Source organism: Dendropsophus ebraccatus, unplaced genomic scaffold (assembly GCF_027789765.1).
Source record: "Dendropsophus ebraccatus isolate aDenEbr1 unplaced genomic scaffold, aDenEbr1.pat pat_scaffold_488_ctg1, whole genome shotgun sequence".
NCBI classification, from domain to species: domain Eukaryota; kingdom Metazoa; phylum Chordata; class Amphibia; order Anura; family Hylidae; genus Dendropsophus; species Dendropsophus ebraccatus.
This window is the reverse complement of record NW_027210090.1, coordinates 48443-62500: the sequence shown is the minus strand read 5'-3', so window position 1 is coordinate 62500 and position 14058 is coordinate 48443. Positions and strand designations below refer to the sequence as shown.

Below are 14058 nucleotides of genomic sequence, written 5' to 3'. Positions count from 1 at the left end.
TGTTTTTTTTTTTAAGTGTGCATCCCAATCGCCACAAGTAAGAAACTATTGGGAGCTGACAGGACTTGGGGCAGCCTGGGATGGTCCCCAGTTTAAAGTACTTTCCTTCCTTTTTTCAAACTTGTGTTGTTCGCTCGCGAGGAAAGCTGCGTTGGCCTCCGCCGAGTTTCTGTAGTGTAGTGGTCATCACGTTCGCCTAACACGCGAAGGTCCCCGGTTCGAAACCGGCAGAAACATTGGTTTGGGTACCCTTTTGATCCAGGGACAAACCTTTTTACTTCGAAGCCCCAGTTTTCCTCCGCTCGGTTTGAATACTGGCGGCTGGCTCGCCATAGCGGTGCCTGTCCTCAACAGGCAGGTTTCTGTAGTGTAGCGGTTATCACGTTCGCCTCACACGCGAAAGGTCCCCGGTTCGAAACCGGGCAGAAACACAGTTCTTTTGCAGCCTTTTGGCTACCCCACTACGTAGCCAAAAGCACCAACACGTGAAATATTCCGGCTTCGAAACCGGGCAGAAGCATGGGTGCTTCTGGAAGAAATTTTGGCTACCCCACTAGTGCAACACAAAACCTTCTTTTGCGCAAGCAGGTGATATTTGCTTGCAACAAGGCTTTTAGACACAGCCACATACTTGTCCAGTTTGTCTTGTTGGAGATATTGAAGACAGGTGTTTGGCAACGAGCAAGAGGCGGCTGATGAATCGGCCCCCACTCTCCTAGATTTTAAGCAGAAACTTCTGGGAATTGTACTTGCGGGGTTTGTAAAAGTGAGCTCTTAGCAGAGGATGGTTTCGATCCATCGACCTCTGGGTTATGGGCCCAGCACGCTTCCGCTGCGCCACTCTGCTGCTGCTCAGGAGGTTAGGAAGGCGGGGAAGAGAAGCCGAAATAGGTGGCCTCTGGCTACCATGCGCCAGCAAGTATAGCCATTTGTTAAGGCCAGGGCCCCCCCTTGAGGCTGTTTTCCTTTTTCGATATTATTGAGTCAAAGGTCATGTGACCTGGCTGGGGCTTCGAGCAATTGCGTGCAGCAACGGTGTCTCTGTGGCGCAATCGGTTAGCGCGTTTCGGCTGTTAACCGAAAGGTTGTGGTTCGAGTCCACCCAGGGACGATGGCCTAATTTCTTTGGCTTTCAGGCACAGCGAAAGGCCCTCCTTGGCAGGCCTGAGCTGCACTCCCAACTGAGAGCTTGGATGTGGTGTCTGTTTTAAATTCCTCAGACTGGGAGCACAGCTCTCTTAAAAGGGTGTTTTAAGGTAGTAGAGGAAGAGCGCAGCCAGAATGTGTGTTTCAGCTGCTCGAAAGGTCCAACAACGAAAGGATGCACCCGCCTCCCTCCCCCCAAAGAAAAAGGTCCTTCGAGCCGGAATCGAACCAGCGACCTAAGGATTGCTAATGTTTTTACTACAGTCCTCCGCTCTACCAGCTGAGCTATCGAAGGCTTGGCCGGCCTTTGCTCGCCTACCTCCTAGGCTTGTCAAAGAGTGGCATGAGAAAAGGCATTTGAAAAAGTCAAAAGGTTATGGAGGATGCGGGCATCGATCCCGCTACCTCTCGCATGCTAAGCGAGCGCTCTACCATTTGAGCTAATCCCCCTCTCACGTCCGTTCACTTTGGCCATCATCCCACCACGCTGTGACTTAAATAACCAGTTTTTTTTTGTTTTTTTTTGTTTTGTTTTTTTAAGTGTGCATCCCAATCGCCACAAGTAAGAAACTATTGGGAAGCTGACAGGACTTGGGGCAGCCTGGGATGGTCCCCAGTTTAAAGTACTTTCCTTCCTTTTTTCAAACTTGTGTTGTTCGCTCGCGAGGAAAGCTGCGTGGCCTCCGCCGAGTTTCTGTAGTGTAGTGGTCATCACGTTCGCCTAACACGCGAAAGGTCCCCGGTTCGAAACCGGGCAGAAACATTGGTTTGGGTACCCTTTTGATCCAGGGACAAACCTTTTTACTTCGAAGCCCCAGTTTTCCTCCGCTCGGTTTGAATACTGGCGGCTGGCTCGCCATAGCGGTGCCTGTCTCAACAGGCAGGTTTCTGTAGTGTAGCGGTTATCACGTTCGCCTCACACGCGAAAGGTCCCCGGTTCGAAACCGGGCAGAAACACAGTTCTTTTGCAGCCTTTTGGCTACCCCACTACGTAGCCAAAAGCACCAACACGTGAAATATTCCGGCTTCGAAACCGGGCAGAAGCATGGTGCTTCTGGAAGAAATTTTTGGCTACCCCACTAGTGCAACACAAAACCTTCTTTGCGCAAGCAGGTGATATTTGCTTGCAACAAGGCTTTTTAGACACAGCCACATACTTGTCCAGTTTGTCTTGTTGGAGATATTGAAGACAGGTGTTTGGCAACGAGCAAGAGGCGGCTGATGAATCGGCCCCCACTCTCCTAGATTTTAAGCAGAAACTTCTGGGGAATTGTACTTGCGGGGTTTGTAAAAGTGAGCTCTTACAGAGGATGGGTTCGATCCATCGACCTCTGGGTTATGGGCCCAGCACGCTTCCGCTGCGCCACTCTGCTGCTGCTCAGGAGGTTAGGAAGGCGGGGGAAGAGAAGCCGAAATAGGTGGCCTCTGCTACCATGCGCCAGCAAGTATAGCCATTTGTTAAAGGCCAGGGCCCCCCCTTGAGGCTGTTTTCCTTTTTCGATATTATTGAGTCAAAGGTCATGTGACCTGGCTGGGGGCTTCGAGCAATTGCGTGCAGCAACGGTGTCTCTGTGGCGCAATCGGTTAGCGCGTTCGGCTGTTAAACCGAAAGTTGGTGGTTCGAGTCCACCCAGGGACGATGGCCTAATTTTTCTTTGGCTTTCAGGGCACAGCGAAAGGCCCTCCTTTGGCAGGCCTGAGCTGCACTCCCAACTGAGAGCTTGGATGTGGTGTCTGTTTTAAATTCCTCAGACTGGGAGCACAGCTCTCTTAAAAGGGTGTTTTAAGGTAGTAGAGGAAGAGCGCAGCCAGAATGTGTGTTTCAGCTGCTCGAAAGGTCCAACACGAAAGGATGCACCCGCCTCCCTCCCCCCAAAGAAAAAGGTCCTTCGAGCCGGAATCGAAGGATTGCTAATGTTTTTACTACAGTCCTCCGCTCTACCAGCTGAGCTATCGAAGGCTTGGCCGGCCTTTGCTCGCCTACCTCCTAGGCTTGTCAAAGAGTGGCATGAGAAAAGGCATTTGAAAAAGTCAAAAGGTTATGGAGGATGCGGGCATCGATCCCGCTACCTCTCGCATGCTAAGCGAGCGCTCTACCATTTGAGCTAATCCCCCTCTCACGTCCGTTCACTTTGGCCATCATCCCACCACGCTGTGACTTAAATAACCAGTTTTTTTTTGTTTTTTTTTGTTTTGTTTTTTTAAGTGTGCATCCCAATCGCCACAAGTAAGAAACTATTGGAAGCTGACAGGACTTGGGCAGCCTGGGATGGTCCCCAGTTTAAAGTACTTTCCTTCCTTTTTTCAAACTTGTGTTGTTCGCTCGCGAGGAAAGCTGCGTTGGCCTCCGCCGAGTTTCTGTAGTGTAGTGGTCATCACGTTCGCCTAACACGCGAAAGGTCCCCGGTTCGAAACCGGGCAGAAACATTGGTTTGGGTACCCTTTTGATCCAGGGACAACCTTTTTACTTCGAAGCCCCAGTTTTCCCTCCGCTCGGTTTGAATACTGGCGGCTGGCTTCGCCATAGCGGTGCCTGTCCTCAACAGGCAGGTTTCTGTAGTGTAGCGGTTATCACGTTCGCCTCACACAGCGAGAAAGGTCCCCGGTTCGAAACCGGCAGAAACACAGTTCTTTTGCAGCCTTTTGGCTACCCCACTACGTAGCCAAAAGCACCAACACGTGAAATGATCCGGCTTCGAAACCGGGCAGAAGCATGGTGCTTCTGGAAGAAATTTTTGGCTACCCCACTAGTGCAACACAAAACCTTCTTTGCGCAGCAGGTGATATTTGCTTGCAACAAGGCTTTTTAGACACAGCCACATACTTGTCCAGTTTGTCTTGTGGAGATATTGAAGACAGGTGTTTTGGCAACGAGCAAGAGGCGGCTGATTAGAATCGGCCCCCACTCTCCTAGATTTTAAGCAGAAACTTCTGGGGAATTGTACTTGCGGGGTTTGTAAAAGTGAGCTCTTAGCAGAGGATGGGTTTCGATCATCGACCTCTGGGTTATGGGCCCAGCACGCTTCCGCTGCGCCACTCATGCTGCTGCTCAGGAGGTTAGGAAGGCGGGGAAGAGAAGCCGAAATAGGTGAGCCTCTGGCTACCATGGCGCCAGCAAGTATAGCCATTTGTTAAGGCCAGGGCCCCCCCTTGAGGCTGTTTTCCTTTTCGATATTATTGAGTCAAAGGTCATGTGACCTGGCTGGGGCTTCGAGCATTGCGTGCGCAACGGTGTCTCTGTGGCGCAATCGGTTAGCGCGTTTTGTTAACCGAAAGGTTGGTGGTTCGAGTCCACCCAGGGACGATGGCCTAATTTTCTTTGGCTTTCAGGGCACAGCGAAAGGCCCTCCTTTGGCAGGCCTGAGCTGCACTCCCAACTGAGAGCTTGGATGTGGTGTCTGTTTTAAATTCCTCAGACTGGGAGCACAGCTCTCTTAAAAGGGTGTTTTAAGGTAGTAGAGGAAGAGCGCAGCCAGAATGTGTGTTTCAGCTGCTCGAAAGGTCCAACACGAAGGATGCCCCGCCCCCTCCCACCCAAGAAAAGGTCCTTCGAGCCGGATCGAACCAGCGACCTAAGGATTGCTAATGTTTTTACTACAGTCCTCCGCTCTACCAGCTGAGCTATCGAAGGCTTGGCCGGCCTTTGCTCGCCTACCCTCCTAGGCTTGTCAAAAGAGTGGCATGAGAAAAGGCATTTGAAAAGTCAAAAGGTTATTGAGGATCGGGCATCGATCCCGCTACCTCTCGCATGCTAAGCGAGCGCTCTACCATTGAGCTAATCCCCTCTCACGTCCGTTCACTTTGGCCATCATCCCACCACGCTGTGACTTAAATAACCAGTTTTTTTTTGTTTTTTTTGTTTTGTTTTTTTAAGTGTGCATCCCAATCGCCACAAGTAAGAAACTATTGGGAAGCTGACAGGACTTGGGGCAGCCTGGGATGGTCCCCAGTTTAAAGTACTTTCCTTCCTTTTTTCAAACTTGTGTTGTTCGCTCGCGAGGAAAGCTGCGTTGGCCTCCGCCGAGTTTCTGTAGTGTAGTGGTCATCACGTTCGCCTAACACGCGAAAGGTCCCCGGTTCGAAACCGGGCAGAAACATTGGTTTGGGTACCCTTTTGATCCAGGGACAAACCTTTTTACTTCGAAGCCCCAGTTTCCTCCGCTCGGTTTGAATACTGGCGGCTGGCTCGCCATAGCGGTGCCTGTCTCAACAGGCAGGTTTCTGTAGTGTAGCGGTTATCACGTTCGCCTCACACGCGAAAGGTCCCCGGTTCGAAACCGGGCAGAAACACAGTTCTTTTGCAGCCTTTTGGCTACCCCACTACGTAGCCAAAAGCACCAACACGTGAAATATTCCGGCTTCGAAACCGGGCAGAAGCATGGTGCTTCTGGAAGAAATTTTTGGCTACCCCACTAGTGCAACACAAAACCTTCTTTGCGCAAGCAGGTGATATTTGCTTGCAACAAGGCTTTTTAGACACAGCCACATACTTGTCCAGTTTGTCTTGTTGGAGATATTGAAGACAGGTGTTTGGCAACGAGCAAGAGGCGGCTGATGAATCGGCCCCACTCTCCTAGATTTTAAGCAGAAACTTCTGGGGAATTGTACTTGCGGGGTTTGTAAAAGTGAGCTCTTAGCAGAGGATGGTTTCGATCCATCGACCTCTGGGTTATGGGCCCAGCACGCTTCCGCTGCGCCACTCTGCTGCTGCTCAGGAGGTTAGGAAGGCGGGGAAGAGAAGCCGAAATAGGTGGCCTCTGGCTACCATGCGCCAGCAAGTATAGCCATTTGTTAAAGGCCAGGGCCCCCCCTTGAGGCTGTTTTCCTTTTTCGATATTATTGAGTCAAAGGTCATGTGACCTGGCTGGGGCTTCGAGCAATTGCGTGCAGCAACGGTGTCTCTGTGGCGCAATCGGTTAGCGCGTTCGGCTGTTAACCGAAAGGTTGGTGGTTCGAGTCCACCCAGGGACGATGGCCTAATTTTCTTTGGCTTTCAGGGCACAGCGAAAGGCCCTCCTTTGGCAGGCCTGAGCTGCACTCCCAACTGAGAGCTTGGATGTGGTGTCTGTTTTAAATTCCTCAGACTGGGAGCACAGCTCGCTTAAAAGGGGTGTTTTAAGGTAGTAGAGGAAGAGCGCAGCCAGAATGTGTGTTTCAGGCTGCTCGAAAGGTCCAACACGAAGGATGCACCCGCCTCCCTCCCCCCAAAGAAAAAGGGTCCTTCGAGCCGGAATCGAAACCAGCGACCTAAGGATTGCTAATGTTTTTACTACAGTCCTCCGCTCTACCAGCTGAGCTATCGAAGGCTTGGCCGGCCTTTGCTCGCCTACCTCCTAGGCTTGTCAAAGAGTGGCATGAGAAAAGGCATTTGAAAAAGTCAAAAGGTTATGGAGGATGCGGGCATCGATCCCGCTACCTCTCGCATGCTAAGCGAGCGCTCTACCATTTGAGCTAATCCCCCTCTCACGTCCGTTCACTTTGGCCATCATCCCACCACGCTGTGACTTAAATAACCAGTTTTTTTTTGTTTTTTTTTGTTTTGTTTTTTTAAGTGTGCATCCCAATCGCCACAAGTAAGAAACTATTGGGAAGCTGACAGGACTTGGGGCAGCCTGGGATGGTCCCCAGTTTAAAGTACTTTCCTTCCTTTTTTCAAACTTGTGTTTGTTCGCTCGCGAGGAAAGCTGCGTTGGCCTCCGCCGAGTTTCTGTAGTGTAGTGGTCATCACGTTCGCCTAACACGCGAAAGGTCCCCGGTTTCGAAACCGGGCAGAAACATTGGTTTGGGTACCCTTTTGATCCAGGGACAAACCTTTTTACTTCGAAGCCCCAGTTTTCCTCCGCTCGGTTTGAATACTGGCGGCTGGCTCGCCATAGCGGTGCCGTCTCAACAGGCAGGTTTCTGTAGTGTAGCGGTTATCACGTTCGCCTCACACGCGAAAGGTCCCCGGTTCGAAACCGGGCAGAAACACAGTTCTTTTGCAGCCTTTTGGCTACCCCACTACGTAGCCAAAAGCACCAACACGTGAAATATTCCGGCTTCGAAACCGGGCAGAAGCATGGTGCTTCTGGAAGAAATTTTTGGCTACCCCACTAGTGCAACACAAAACCTTCTTTGCGCAAGCAGGTGATATTTGCTTGCAACAAGGCTTTTTAGACACAGCCACATACTTGTCCAGTTTGTCTTGTTGGAGATATTGAAGACAGGTGTTTGGCAACGAGCAAGAGGCGGCTGATGAATCGGCCCCCACTCTCCTAGATTTTAAGCAGAAACTTCTGGGGAATTGTACTTGCGGGGTTTGTAAAAGTGAGCTCTTAGCAGAGGATGGTTTCGATCCATCGACCTCTGGGTTATGGGCCCAGCACGCTTCCGCTGCGCCACTCTGCTGCTGCTCAGGAGGTTAGGAAGGCGGGGAAGAGAAGCCGAAATAGGTGGCCTCTGGCTACCATGCGCCAGCAAGTATAGCCATTTGTTAAAGGCCAGGGCCCCCCCTTGAGGCTGTTTTCCTTTTTCGATATTATTGAGTCAAAGGTCATGTGACCTGGCTGGGGCTTCGAGCAATTGCGTGCAGCAACGGTGTCTCTGTGGCGCAATCGGTTAGCGCGTTCGGCTGTTAACCGAAAGGTTGGGTGGTTCGAGTCCACCCAGGGACGATGGCCTAATTTTCTTTGGCTTTCAGGGCACAGCGAAAGGCCCTCCTTTGGCAGGCCTGAGCTGCACTCCCAACTGAGAGCTTGGATGTGGTGTCCTGTTTTAAATTCCTCAGACTGGGAGCACAGCTCTCTTAAAAGGGTGTTTTAAGGTAGTAGAGGAAGAGCGCAGCCAGAATGTGTGTTTCAGCTGCTCGAAAGGTCCAACACGAAAGGATGCACCCGCCTCCCTCCCCCCAAAGAAAAAGGTCCTTCGAGCCGGAATCGAACCAGCGACCTAAGGATTGCTAATGTTTTTACTACAGTCCTCCGCTCTACCAGCTGAGCTATCGAAGGCTTGGCCGGCCTTTGCTCGCCTACCTCCTAGGCTTGTCAAAGAGTGGCATGAGAAAAGGCATTTGAAAAAGTCAAAAGGTTATGGAGGATGCGGGCATCGATCCCGCTACCTCTCGCATGCTAAGCGAGCGCTCTACCATTTGAGCTAATCCCCCTCTCACGTCCGTTCACTTTGGCCATCATCCCACCACGCTGTGACTTAAATAACCAGGTTTTTTTTGTTTTTTTTTGTTTTGTTTTTTTAAGTGTGCATCCCAATCGCCACAAGTAAGAAACTATTGGGAAGCTGACAGGACTTGGGGCAGCCTGGGATGGTCCCCAGTTTAAAGTACTTTCCTTCCTTTTTTCAAACTTGTGTTGTTCGCCTCGCGAGGAAAGCTGCGTTGGCCTCCGCCGAGTTTCTGTAGTGTAGTGGTCATCACGTTCGCCTAACACGCGAAAGGTCCCCGGTTCGAAACCGGGCAGAAACATTGGTTTGGGTACCCTTTTGATCCAGGGACAAACCTTTTTACTTCGAAGCCCCAGTTTTCCTCCGCTCGGTTTGAATACTGGCGGCTGGCTCGCCATAGCGGTGCCTGTCTCAACAGGCAGGTTTCTGTAGTGTAGCGGTTATCACGTTCGCCTCACACGCGAAAGGTCCCCGGTTCGAAACCGAGGCAGAAACACAGTTCTTTTGCAGCCTTTTGGCTACCCCACTACGTAGCCAAAAGCACCAACACGTGAAATATTCCGGCTTCGAAACCGGGCAGAAGCATGGTGCTTCTGGAAGAAATTTTTGGCTACCCCACTAGTGCAACACAAAACCTTCTTTGCGCAAGCAGGTGATATTTGCTTGCAACAAGGCTTTTTAGACACAGCCACATACTTGTCCAGTTTGTCTTGTTGGAGATATTGAAGACAGGTGTTTGGCAACGAGCAAGAGGCGGCTGATGAATCGGCCCCCACTCTCCTAGATTTTAAGCAGAAACTTCTGGGGAATTGTACTTGCGGGGGTTTTGTAAAAGTGAGCTCTTAGCAGAGGATGGTTTCGATCCATCGACCTCTGGGTTATGGGCCCAGCACGCTTCCGCTGCGCCACTCTGCTGCTGCTCAGGAGGTTAGGAAGGCGGGGAAGAGAAGCCGAAATAGGTGGCCTCTGGCTACCATGCGCCAGCAAGTATAGCCATTTGTTAAAGGCCAGGCCCCCCCTTGAGGCTGTTTTCCTTTTTCGATATTATTGAGTCAAAGGTCATGTGACCTGGCTGGGGGCTTCGAGCAATTGCGTGCAGCAACGGTGTCTCTGTGGCGCAATCGGTTAGCGCGTTCGGCTGTTAACCGAAAGGTTGGTGGTTCGAGTCCACCCAGGGACGATGGCCTAATTTTCTTTGGCTTTCAGGGCACAGCGAAAGGCCCTCCTTTGGCAGGCCTGAGCTGCACTCCCAACTGAGAGCTTGGATGTGGTGTCTGTTTTAAATTCCTCAGACTGGGAGCACAGCTCTCTTAAAAGGGTGTTTTAAGGTAGTAGAGGAAGAGCGCAGCCAGAATGTGTGTTTCAGCTGCTCGAAAGGTCCAACACGAAAGGATGCACCCGCCTCCCTCCCCCAAAGAAAAAGGTCCTTCGAGCCGGAATCGAACCAGCGACCTAAGGATTGCTAATGTTTTTACTACAGTCCTCCGCTCTACCAGCTGAGCTATCGAAGGCTTGGCCGGCCTTTGCTCGCCTACCTCCTAGGCTTGTCAAAGAGTGGCATGAGAAAAGGCATTTGAAAAAGTCAAAAGGTTATGGAGGATGCGGGCATCGATCCCGCTACCTCTCGCATGCTAAGCGAGCGCTCTACCATTTGAGCTAATCCCCCTCTCACGTCCGTTCACTTTGGCCATCATCCCACCACGCTGTGACTTAAATAACCAGTTTTTTTTGTTTTTTTTTGTTTTGTTTTTTTAAGTGTGCATCCCAATCGCCACAAGTAAGAAACTATTGGGAAGCTGACAGGACTTGGGGCAAGCCTGGGATGGTCCCCAGTTTAAAGTACTTTCCTTCCTTTTTTCAAACTTGTGTTGTTCGCTCGCGAGGAAAGCTGCGTTGGCCTCCGCCGAGTTTCTGTAGTGTAGTGGTCATCACGTTCGCCTAACACGCGAAAGGTCCCCGGTTCGAAACCGGGCAGAAACATTGGTTTGGGTACCCTTTTGATCCAGGGGACAAACCTTTTTACTTCGAAGCCCCAGTTTTCCTCCGCTCGGTTTGAATACTGGCGGCTGGCTCGCCATAGCGGTGCCTGTCTCAACAGGCAGGTTTCTGTAGTGTAGCGGTTATCACGTTCGCCTCACACGCGAAAGGTCCCCGGTTCGAAACCGGGCAGAAAACACAGTTCTTTTGCAGCCTTTTGGCTACCCCACTACGTAGCCAAAAGCACCAACACGTGAAATATTCCGGCTTCGAAACCGGGCAGAAGCATGGTGCTTCTGGAAGAAATTTTTGGCTACCCCACTAGTGCAACACAAAACCTTCTTTGCGCAAGCAGGTGATATTTGCTTGCAACAAGGCTTTTTAGACACAGCCACATACTTGTCCAGTTTGTCTTGTTGGAGATATTGAAGACAGGTGTTTGGCAACGAGCAAGAGGCGGCTGATGAATCGGCCCCCACTCTCCTAGATTTTAAGCAGAAACTTCTGGGGAATTGTACTTGCGGGGTTTGTAAAAGTGAGCTCTTAGCAGAGGATGGTTTCGATCCATCGACCTCTGGGTTATGGGCCCAGCACGCTTCCGCTGCGCCACTCTGCTGCTGCTCAGGAGGTTAGGAAGGCGGGGAAGAGAAGCCGAAATAGGTGGCCTCTGGCTACCATGCGCCAGCAAGTATAGCCATTTGTTAAAAGGCCAGGGCCCCCCCTTGAGGCTGTTTTCCTTTTTCGATATTATTGAGTCAAAGGTCATGTGACCTGGCTGGGGCTTCGAGCAATTGCGTGCAGCAACGGTGTCTCTGTGGCGCAATCGGTTAGCGCGTTCGGCTGTTAACCGAAAGGTTGGTGGTTCGAGTCCACCCAGGGACGATGGCCTAATTTTCTTTGGCTTTCAGGGCACAGCGAAAGGCCCTCCTTTGGCAGGCCTGAGCTGCACTCCCAACTGAGAGCTTGGATGTGGTGTCTGTTTTAAATTCCTCAGACTGGGAGCACAGCTCTCTTAAAAGGGTGTTTAAGGTAGTAGAGGAAGAGCGCAGCCAGAATGTGTGTTTCAGCTGCTCGAAAGGTCCAACACGAAAGGATGCACCCGCCTCCCTCCCCCCAAAGAAAAAGGTCCTTCGAGCCGGAATCGAACCAGCGACCTAAGGGATTGCTAATGTTTTTACTACAGTCCTCCGCTCTACCAGCTGAGCTATCGAAGGCTTGGCCGGCCTTTGCTCGCCTACCTCCTAGGCTTGTCAAAGAGTGGCATGAGAAAAGGCATTTGAAAAAGTCAAAAGGTTATGGAGGATGCGGGCATCGATCCCGCTACCTCTCGCATGCTAAGCGAGCGCTCTACCATTTGAGCTAATCCCCCCTCTCACGTCCGTTCACTTTGGCCATCATCCCACCACGCTGTGACTTAAATAACCAGTTTTTTTTTGTTTTTTTTTGTTTTGTTTTTTTAAGTGTGCATCCCAATCGCCACAAGTAAGAAACTATTGGGAAGCTGACAGGACTTGGGGCAGCCTGGGATGGTCCCCAGTTTAAAGTACTTTCCTTCCTTTTTTTCAAACTTGTGTTGTTCGCTCGCGAGGAAAGCTGCGTTGGCCTCCGCCGAGTTTCTGTAGTGTAGTGGTCATCACGTTCGCCTAACACGCGAAAGGTCCCCGGTTCGAAACCGGGCAGAAACATTGGTTTGGGTACCCTTTTGATCCAGGGACAAACCTTTTTACTTCGAAGCCCCAGTTTTCCTCCGCTCGGTTTTGAATACTGGCGGCTGGCTCGCCATAGCGGTGCCTGTCTCAACAGGCAGGTTTCTGTAGTGTAGCGGTTATCACGTTCGCCTCACACGCGAAAGGTCCCCGGTTCGAAACCGGGCAGAAACACAGTTCTTTTGCAGCCTTTTGGCTACCCCACTACGTAGCCAAAAGCACCAACACGTGAAATATTCCGGCTTCGAAACCGGGCAGAAGCATGGTGCTTCTGGAAGAAATTTTTGGCTACCCCACTAGTGCAACACAAAACCTTCTTTGCGCAAGCAGGTGATATTTGCTTGCAACAAGGCTTTTTAGACACAGCCACATACTTGTCCAGTTTGTCTTGTTGGAGATATTGAAGACAGGTGTTTGGCAACGAGCAAGAGGCGGCTGATGAATCGGCCCCCACTCTCCTAGATTTTAAGCAGAAACTTCTGGGGAATTGTACTTGCGGGGTTTGTAAAAGTGAGCTCTTAGCAGAGGATGGTTTCGATCCATCGACCTCTGGTTATGGGCCCAGCACGCTTCCGCTGCGCCACTCTGCTGCTGCTCAGGAGGTTAGGAAGGCGGGGAAGAGAAGCCGAAATAGGTGGCCTCTGGCTACCATGCGCCAGCAAGTATAGCCATTTGTTAAAGGCCAGGGCCCCCCCTTGAGGCTGTTTTCCTTTTTCGATATTATTGAGTCAAAGGTCATGTGACCTGGCTGGGGCTTCGAGCAATTGCGTGCAGCAACGGTGTCTCTGTGGCGCAATCGGTTAGCGCGTTCGGCTGTTAACCGAAAGGTTGGTGGTTCGAGTCCACCCAGGGACGATGGCCTAATTTTCTTTGGCTTTCAGGGCACAGCGAAAGGCCCTCCTTTGGCAGGCCTGAGCTGCACTCCCAACTGAGAGCTTGGATGTGGTGTCTGTTTTAAATTCCTCAGACTGGGAGCACAGCTCTCTTAAAAGGGTGTTTTAAGGTAGTAGAGGAAGAGCGCAGCCAGAATGTGTGTTTCAGCTGCTCGAAAGGTCCAACACGAAAGGATGCACCCGCCTCCCTCCCCCAAAGAAAAAGGTCCTTCGAGCCGGAATCGAACCAGCGACCTAAGGATTGCTAATGTTTTTACTACAGTCCTCCGCTCTACCAGCTGAGCTATCGAAGGCTTGGCCGGCCTTTGCTCGCCTACCTCCTAGGCTTGTCAAAGAGTGGCATGAGAAAGGCATTTGAAAAAGTCAAAAGGTTATGGAGGATGCGGGCATCGATCCCGCTACCTCTCGCATGCTAAGCGAGCGCTCTACCATTTGAGCTAATCCCCCTCTCACGTCCGTTCACTTTGGCCATCATCCCACCACGCTGTGACTTAAATAACCAGTTTTTTTTTGTTTTTTTTTGTTTTGTTTTTTTAAGTGTGCATCCCAATCGCCACAAGTAAGAAACTATTGGGAAGCTGACAGGACTTGGGGCAGCCTGGGATGGTCCCCAGTTTAAAGTACTTTCCTTCCTTTTTTCAAACTTGTGTTGTTCGCTCGCGAGGAAAGCTGCGTTGGCCTCCGCCGAGTTTCTGTAGTGTAGTGGTCATCACGTTCGCCTAACACGCGAAAGGTCCCCGGTTCGAAACCGGGCAGAAACATTGGTTTGGGTTACCCTTTTGATCCAGGGACAAACCTTTTTACTTCGAAGCCCCAGTTTTCCTCCGCTCGGTTTGAATACTGGCGGCTGGCTCGCCATAGCGGTGCCTGTCTCAACAGGCAGGTTTCTGTAGTGTAGCGGTTATCACGTTCGCCTCACACGCGAAAGGTCCCCGGTTCGAAACCGGGCAGAAACACAGTTCTTTTGCAGCCTTTTGGCTACCCCACTACGTAGCCAAAAGCACCAACACGTGAAATATTCCGGCTTCGAAACCGGGCAGAAGCATGGTGCTTCTGGAAGAAATTTTTGGCTACCCCACTAGTGCAACACAAAACCTTCTTTGCGCAAGCAGGTGATATTTGCTTGCAACAAGGCTTTTTAGACACAGCCACATACTTGTCCAGTTTGTCTTGTTGGAGAT

At 51.1% G+C, this 14058-nt stretch overlaps 39 non-coding genes across 39 annotated transcripts; 25 read left to right on the top strand and 14 right to left on the bottom strand.

Annotated features, from left to right (window-relative positions):
• The first annotated feature begins 165 nt into the window (after positions 1-165).
• Positions 166-236, top strand: TRNAV-AAC (transfer RNA valine (anticodon AAC)). Its single transcript has one exon. It is a non-coding gene; the product is annotated as a tRNA-Val (tRNA).
• Positions 237-358: 122 nt separating this feature from the next.
• Positions 359-431, top strand: TRNAV-CAC (transfer RNA valine (anticodon CAC)). Its single transcript has one exon. It is a non-coding gene; the product is annotated as a tRNA-Val (tRNA).
• Positions 432-1037: 606 nt separating this feature from the next.
• Positions 1038-1111, top strand: TRNAN-GUU (transfer RNA asparagine (anticodon GUU)). Its single transcript has one exon. It is a non-coding gene; the product is annotated as a tRNA-Asn (tRNA).
• Positions 1112-1354: 243 nt separating this feature from the next.
• TRNAY-GUA (transfer RNA tyrosine (anticodon GUA)) lies at positions 1355-1441 on the bottom strand. Its single transcript is given in 2 exon segments — positions 1355-1390; positions 1405-1441. It is a non-coding gene; the product is annotated as a tRNA-Tyr (tRNA).
• Positions 1442-1523: 82 nt separating this feature from the next.
• TRNAA-AGC (transfer RNA alanine (anticodon AGC)) lies at positions 1524-1596 on the bottom strand. The gene has a single exon. It is a non-coding gene; the product is annotated as a tRNA-Ala (tRNA).
• Positions 1597-1836: 240 nt separating this feature from the next.
• TRNAV-AAC (transfer RNA valine (anticodon AAC)) lies at positions 1837-1909 on the top strand. The gene has a single exon. It is a non-coding gene; the product is annotated as a tRNA-Val (tRNA).
• A 121-nt stretch (positions 1910-2030) lies between these two features.
• Positions 2031-2103, top strand: TRNAV-CAC (transfer RNA valine (anticodon CAC)). The gene has a single exon. It is a non-coding gene; the product is annotated as a tRNA-Val (tRNA).
• Positions 2104-2711: 608 nt separating this feature from the next.
• On the top strand, positions 2712-2785 carry TRNAN-GUU (transfer RNA asparagine (anticodon GUU)). Its single transcript has one exon. It is a non-coding gene; the product is annotated as a tRNA-Asn (tRNA).
• A 403-nt stretch (positions 2786-3188) lies between these two features.
• TRNAA-AGC (transfer RNA alanine (anticodon AGC)) lies at positions 3189-3261 on the bottom strand. Its single transcript has one exon. It is a non-coding gene; the product is annotated as a tRNA-Ala (tRNA).
• A 239-nt stretch (positions 3262-3500) lies between these two features.
• On the top strand, positions 3501-3573 carry TRNAV-AAC (transfer RNA valine (anticodon AAC)). Its single transcript has one exon. It is a non-coding gene; the product is annotated as a tRNA-Val (tRNA).
• Positions 3574-4379: 806 nt separating this feature from the next.
• Positions 4380-4450, top strand: TRNAL-UAA (transfer RNA leucine (anticodon UAA)). Its single transcript has one exon. It is a non-coding gene; the product is annotated as a tRNA-Leu (tRNA).
• A 241-nt stretch (positions 4451-4691) lies between these two features.
• On the bottom strand, positions 4692-4777 carry TRNAY-GUA (transfer RNA tyrosine (anticodon GUA)). The gene is given in 2 exon segments: positions 4692-4726; positions 4741-4777. It is a non-coding gene; the product is annotated as a tRNA-Tyr (tRNA).
• Positions 4778-5170: 393 nt separating this feature from the next.
• Positions 5171-5243, top strand: TRNAV-AAC (transfer RNA valine (anticodon AAC)). Its single transcript has one exon. It is a non-coding gene; the product is annotated as a tRNA-Val (tRNA).
• A 120-nt stretch (positions 5244-5363) lies between these two features.
• Positions 5364-5436, top strand: TRNAV-CAC (transfer RNA valine (anticodon CAC)). The gene has a single exon. It is a non-coding gene; the product is annotated as a tRNA-Val (tRNA).
• A 607-nt stretch (positions 5437-6043) lies between these two features.
• On the top strand, positions 6044-6117 carry TRNAN-GUU (transfer RNA asparagine (anticodon GUU)). The gene has a single exon. It is a non-coding gene; the product is annotated as a tRNA-Asn (tRNA).
• A 247-nt stretch (positions 6118-6364) lies between these two features.
• Positions 6365-6452, bottom strand: TRNAY-GUA (transfer RNA tyrosine (anticodon GUA)). The gene is given in 2 exon segments: positions 6365-6401; positions 6416-6452. It is a non-coding gene; the product is annotated as a tRNA-Tyr (tRNA).
• An 82-nt stretch (positions 6453-6534) lies between these two features.
• On the bottom strand, positions 6535-6607 carry TRNAA-AGC (transfer RNA alanine (anticodon AGC)). The gene has a single exon. It is a non-coding gene; the product is annotated as a tRNA-Ala (tRNA).
• A 242-nt stretch (positions 6608-6849) lies between these two features.
• On the top strand, positions 6850-6923 carry TRNAV-AAC (transfer RNA valine (anticodon AAC)). The gene has a single exon. It is a non-coding gene; the product is annotated as a tRNA-Val (tRNA).
• A 120-nt stretch (positions 6924-7043) lies between these two features.
• Positions 7044-7116, top strand: TRNAV-CAC (transfer RNA valine (anticodon CAC)). Its single transcript has one exon. It is a non-coding gene; the product is annotated as a tRNA-Val (tRNA).
• A 608-nt stretch (positions 7117-7724) lies between these two features.
• On the top strand, positions 7725-7799 carry TRNAN-GUU (transfer RNA asparagine (anticodon GUU)). Its single transcript has one exon. It is a non-coding gene; the product is annotated as a tRNA-Asn (tRNA).
• Positions 7800-8045: 246 nt separating this feature from the next.
• On the bottom strand, positions 8046-8132 carry TRNAY-GUA (transfer RNA tyrosine (anticodon GUA)). The gene is given in 2 exon segments: positions 8046-8081; positions 8096-8132. It is a non-coding gene; the product is annotated as a tRNA-Tyr (tRNA).
• Positions 8133-8214: 82 nt separating this feature from the next.
• Positions 8215-8287, bottom strand: TRNAA-AGC (transfer RNA alanine (anticodon AGC)). The gene has a single exon. It is a non-coding gene; the product is annotated as a tRNA-Ala (tRNA).
• Positions 8288-8529: 242 nt separating this feature from the next.
• TRNAV-AAC (transfer RNA valine (anticodon AAC)) lies at positions 8530-8602 on the top strand. The gene has a single exon. It is a non-coding gene; the product is annotated as a tRNA-Val (tRNA).
• A 121-nt stretch (positions 8603-8723) lies between these two features.
• Positions 8724-8797, top strand: TRNAV-CAC (transfer RNA valine (anticodon CAC)). The gene has a single exon. It is a non-coding gene; the product is annotated as a tRNA-Val (tRNA).
• A 610-nt stretch (positions 8798-9407) lies between these two features.
• On the top strand, positions 9408-9481 carry TRNAN-GUU (transfer RNA asparagine (anticodon GUU)). The gene has a single exon. It is a non-coding gene; the product is annotated as a tRNA-Asn (tRNA).
• A 244-nt stretch (positions 9482-9725) lies between these two features.
• On the bottom strand, positions 9726-9812 carry TRNAY-GUA (transfer RNA tyrosine (anticodon GUA)). Its single transcript is given in 2 exon segments — positions 9726-9761; positions 9776-9812. It is a non-coding gene; the product is annotated as a tRNA-Tyr (tRNA).
• An 82-nt stretch (positions 9813-9894) lies between these two features.
• On the bottom strand, positions 9895-9967 carry TRNAA-AGC (transfer RNA alanine (anticodon AGC)). Its single transcript has one exon. It is a non-coding gene; the product is annotated as a tRNA-Ala (tRNA).
• Positions 9968-10208: 241 nt separating this feature from the next.
• On the top strand, positions 10209-10281 carry TRNAV-AAC (transfer RNA valine (anticodon AAC)). Its single transcript has one exon. It is a non-coding gene; the product is annotated as a tRNA-Val (tRNA).
• Positions 10282-10403: 122 nt separating this feature from the next.
• Positions 10404-10477, top strand: TRNAV-CAC (transfer RNA valine (anticodon CAC)). Its single transcript has one exon. It is a non-coding gene; the product is annotated as a tRNA-Val (tRNA).
• Positions 10478-11086: 609 nt separating this feature from the next.
• Positions 11087-11160, top strand: TRNAN-GUU (transfer RNA asparagine (anticodon GUU)). The gene has a single exon. It is a non-coding gene; the product is annotated as a tRNA-Asn (tRNA).
• A 244-nt stretch (positions 11161-11404) lies between these two features.
• Positions 11405-11492, bottom strand: TRNAY-GUA (transfer RNA tyrosine (anticodon GUA)). Its single transcript is given in 2 exon segments — positions 11405-11441; positions 11456-11492. It is a non-coding gene; the product is annotated as a tRNA-Tyr (tRNA).
• An 82-nt stretch (positions 11493-11574) lies between these two features.
• Positions 11575-11647, bottom strand: TRNAA-AGC (transfer RNA alanine (anticodon AGC)). Its single transcript has one exon. It is a non-coding gene; the product is annotated as a tRNA-Ala (tRNA).
• A 243-nt stretch (positions 11648-11890) lies between these two features.
• On the top strand, positions 11891-11963 carry TRNAV-AAC (transfer RNA valine (anticodon AAC)). Its single transcript has one exon. It is a non-coding gene; the product is annotated as a tRNA-Val (tRNA).
• Positions 11964-12085: 122 nt separating this feature from the next.
• Positions 12086-12158, top strand: TRNAV-CAC (transfer RNA valine (anticodon CAC)). The gene has a single exon. It is a non-coding gene; the product is annotated as a tRNA-Val (tRNA).
• Positions 12159-12765: 607 nt separating this feature from the next.
• TRNAN-GUU (transfer RNA asparagine (anticodon GUU)) lies at positions 12766-12839 on the top strand. Its single transcript has one exon. It is a non-coding gene; the product is annotated as a tRNA-Asn (tRNA).
• Positions 12840-13083: 244 nt separating this feature from the next.
• TRNAY-GUA (transfer RNA tyrosine (anticodon GUA)) lies at positions 13084-13170 on the bottom strand. The gene is given in 2 exon segments: positions 13084-13119; positions 13134-13170. It is a non-coding gene; the product is annotated as a tRNA-Tyr (tRNA).
• Positions 13171-13251: 81 nt separating this feature from the next.
• TRNAA-AGC (transfer RNA alanine (anticodon AGC)) lies at positions 13252-13324 on the bottom strand. Its single transcript has one exon. It is a non-coding gene; the product is annotated as a tRNA-Ala (tRNA).
• A 241-nt stretch (positions 13325-13565) lies between these two features.
• TRNAV-AAC (transfer RNA valine (anticodon AAC)) lies at positions 13566-13638 on the top strand. The gene has a single exon. It is a non-coding gene; the product is annotated as a tRNA-Val (tRNA).
• Positions 13639-13760: 122 nt separating this feature from the next.
• On the top strand, positions 13761-13833 carry TRNAV-CAC (transfer RNA valine (anticodon CAC)). The gene has a single exon. It is a non-coding gene; the product is annotated as a tRNA-Val (tRNA).
• The last annotated feature ends 225 nt before the right edge of the window (positions 13834-14058 follow it).